Below are 4,263 nucleotides of genomic sequence, written 5' to 3'. Positions count from 1 at the left end.
TGGAGCACGAGGTGTTGTGATGCATGCGACCGAAGCATGCGGCCAGCCATGTGTGAGATGGGTTGTCGACCTGCATGCACTTCAGTCATGCAGCAGGCCATCTGGACGTGGGGTGTGTCATCCTGCATGAGACTGGAGCATACAGCCAGCCATGTGGAGCACGAGGTGGAACGGCCAAGCACGAGGTGTCGCGATGCATGCGACCGGGCCATGCGGCCAGACATGTGGAGGATGTTGTGTCAGCTTGCATGGGAGCAGGCCATGCATTCAGACAGGTAGAGGGCGTGGTGTCAGCTTGCATGTGAGCAGGCCATGCTGAAGGACATGTGGAGCACGAGGTGCCGCCACGCATGCGTCCGGAGCCATGCGAAGCGACACACGGGCTGCCACACGGCTTGTTCCTGATTGGTTGATGATTCCTATAAATAGGCCACGAACCCCTCTCATTTCAATCCATCCAGAACACATCAAACCTACTTCAAAACATAAAGAGAAAGCAAAGAAAGAAAGATCGAGTTTCGATAGTTTTCGAGAGATTTAGGCAGTTTTCGAGAACAGTTACTCTGCCGATTTTGAGTCAGCACCTGGAGAAGGTTCTGTTCAAGTGAAGAGAGATCAGTTCTAGTGGAGACCAGTTCAAGTGGAGATCAGTCCAGACGTGGGTCTACTTGTGAAGGTCGAGAAAGGGTTCGGATCGCAGAAGTCGGGTTTGGGGTCAAGGCCACGGTCAACCAAAAACTGTGAGTTATAATCAATTGATTGCTGAGTTGTTTTTATGCAGGGTCCCGTTACTTGGAAGTTGGGTCATGGCAGGAGGCAAGGTCTAACTGAGTAACGGTTTGAGTAGTTAATAATTGAGGTTATGTTGATTAAGTTGATAGCATGCTTAGTTATTGCTTGAGAACCGTAGTAGCATGCTAATGGTTAAGTTGATTGGTTAGTTAGCGAATTCAGAATGCTTAGATGATATCGCTAAGTTGTGGATAGTTAGGTATTCTGGAATTAGTCTTTATGCTAGATTCTGGAATGTGGTTGATTGTGTTGTGATTATTACTTGAAACCTTGTGTTCTTTTTACCGGGTTTAGTATTAATCGTATATTGGCCGATAGCATTTGTGTAACCCACAATGCTAGGCATATTGGGGTGAGTTAGTGTTCCTTCAGACCTCGTACCCGGTGGATTCAAGGAAACCCCTTATTCGCTGGATCGGGAAGACTCAGACGAACGGTGTCATGTACTATGGCTGAGTATTACACGACGGTGTAATGGGGCAGTGACCCGAAGGACTGTGGGCTGTCGCGCGGTGACCCGAAGGACTGTGGGCCGCGGTCGGTTGAAAGTTCCTTCTTCCGGCCTTTGTGGTAGCGAGATAGGATATTGCTGATAGTGAAGGAGGAACCTAACGTCACCAGGGCCCGAGTTTGATATATATATTATATCGTGTTTTGGGTTGTTAAACCCTGGTTTAAATCAAGTTTTAGTTTGGTGATAAGCTAGTAATTAGCATAATGCTAGTTATCTTGCTATGGTTTACCGCTGCGTATTTTGAATATTGCTTATTGTTATTAAATTGTGTTGTTAGGTGAACCTCTCGCTTTAGATTGTTTGGGGTGGGATAGCGAGTGGTTGTATTTGTTAGTGGGGGATTGTAACTCGCTGAGTAATGCTAGATTACTCACTCCTCACTCGTTGTTGTTTTCAGGTGACCAGTAGTGAGCTCGTAGAAAGGGCGGGAGGCTAGGCTGGCTGGTGTAGATTTGCATCTTTTTGCTTAAGACGGGTTGGGTTCCGGGGGGAGTATGGTCGCAAGGCTGAAATTTAAAGGAATTGACGGAAGGGCACCACCAGGAGTGGAGCCTGCGGCTTAATTTGACTCAACACGGGGAAACTTACCAGGTCCAGACATAGTAAGGATTGACAGACTGAGAGCTCTTTCTTGATTCTATGGGTGGTGGTGCATGGCCGTTCTTAGTTGGTGGAGCGATTTGTCTGGTTAATTCCGTTAACGAACGAGACCTCAGCCTGCTAACTAGCTACGTGGAGGCATCCCTTCACGGCCGGCTTCTTAGAGGGACTGTGGCCGTTTAGGCCAAGGAAGTTTGAGGCAATAACAGGTCTGTGATGCCCTTAGATGTTCTGGGCCGCACGCGCGCTACACTGATGTATTCAACGAGTTCATACCTTGGCCGACAGTGTGATAACCCGCCCTTCGGGATAAAATGGTCGAGCAAGGGAAAGTCAGAATCTGGAGCCAAGCTTTTGGGAGATTACATATTTGGAGTAATGTTGAGTTTTGATCACACAAAACTTAACATGGTTCAGAGAAGACAGAAGATTGGTCGAGCATCAACTTGATGATCGAACCGCGGGCGGTACGGGCCAACCGAGAAGTTTGAAGTAGGATGTGGTCGAAGAATGGATCGTGAGTGAACCATGAGACATATTAAGCTGCTCTACCATTCTTAGAAGAGTCTTAGATTGATCAGACGAAGATTTTGGAAGAATCACATTTTTTTGAAGCATGACGGTTTAGAAGCTCGACGTTTCAGAAACCCGACGTTTCTTAGCCACTAAGTTTTCCGCGAAACTTCACATCTATCATCAGAATATTATTTCAGAGATATTATAATTTGGAAGCATGACGGAAGTAAGCAGGACGGGAAGCAAGAACGACGGGAAAACCCGAAGTTGGTCGAAAACCCTAATTTCGGTTTTTCGAAATTATTGGAAGAAGCCGGAGGCTCGGGAAATATTTTTAGAGGATCTCAGTATTCATCTGGAGTTTATTAAAAATATTTAGAGAATCAGAACGGGAGCGAAAAAATATTTGGGATTGATCGCGGGACGAAAATTCACCAGAAAGACCGAAATCGCACAAATCAACCGGGAAGCTCGAGGTGGCCCAATCTGAGGGATCAGGACGTGCTGTCCTTTATCCAATCATCTTAGTGTCTCCGTAGCACGACATGTCTCCGCAGGATGAAGCCTCATATGCCACATGACACCCAAAGCACGACATGGCATCGTCTTGACACCCAGAGGCCCGTGTGTCGCGATGCATGAGCTCCAGCCATGCTGAATGACATCTGGACGTGGTGCTGGCTTCTGGCATGCAGAGGAGTCATGCATGGTGACATTTGGACGCCCGTGTGTCGCCGCGCATGCGACCGGAAGCATGCGGGACGACACACAGGCGATGGAGTGGCACCATTTCAATGGTTGGCCATATCTATATAAACCCAGCTCCCCCAGCTCGTTTCATTCATTCCACACACTCAAACATCACTCTAAAACTTGGGCTAGAGAGAGAAAGTGAAGTAGAAAAAGGAAGTGAAGGATTTGGAGCTGTTTTGAAGAAGTTAGAGCATTTTTAAGTGCCATTGTTCTACCAAAAGTCCGAGAAGAAGATCCAGAAGTCCGAGGAGGTTCTGTCCAAGTCCTCATTCGTCCATACCAGTCCATTGAAGACAGAGGCATTGGGTTTTGGCTAGGCTCTCTCCGATCAACCAGCTGCAAGAACACTGTGAGTTGGTTTTGTTTGAGTTCCACTTGGAGCTTAGGTTAGATCGAGTTGCATATAGAGTAGAATGATCACGCTATTGAATGGTAGAGTCCTTAGGGTTATTTTATTTATGGAACTGGACTCAGTTTAGCAAGGGCTAGCTGAGATGAAAGGAATTAAGACTGAGTTAATAACCTGATTAGGACTAAGGCTAGGATGCATCATGTTTTCCATTCTTGTGTGTTGATTTGGTTGAGTGCAGGTTCCCGTTATCTTTAAGGATAGTTTCATAGCAGGAGGCTGGACTATCTGGATAACGGTTTGATTTAATTGATTAGTATTGATTATTATTGCTTAGTTGTTTAGTTGTTAGTAACTAAGGGTCTTAGGCCATATAGGCCGGACTACTGGTACTATTGGTTTGTGTTGTAGAGTCGAGTGTCTAGTTAGGATATTGAACTTTATCCTTAGGTTAGGTTCTAGATTGAGTTTGTTTTGTTGTGAGTGTGCCGACAGTATGTGCGTGACCCGCCCATACTAGGCTTGTGTAGGGGTGATTAGTGTTTCTTCGGCCTCGTTCCCAGCGGGTTTAAGGAAATCCCTTATTCGCTGGATCGGGAAGACTCAGAGAGACGGGATCATGGCCTATGGCTGAGTGATTACACGACGGTGTAATATGGCAGTGACCCGAAGGACTGTGGGCTGTCGCGCGGTGACCCGAAGGACTGTGGGCCGCGGTCGGTTGAAATTTCCTTCTTCT

The sequence above is a fragment of the Brassica napus genome, unplaced genomic scaffold, assembly GCF_020379485.1.
Source record: "Brassica napus cultivar Da-Ae unplaced genomic scaffold, Da-Ae ScsIHWf_2687;HRSCAF=3445, whole genome shotgun sequence".
NCBI classification, from domain to species: domain Eukaryota; kingdom Viridiplantae; phylum Streptophyta; class Magnoliopsida; order Brassicales; family Brassicaceae; genus Brassica; species Brassica napus.
This window is presented reverse-complemented; position numbering follows the sequence as displayed.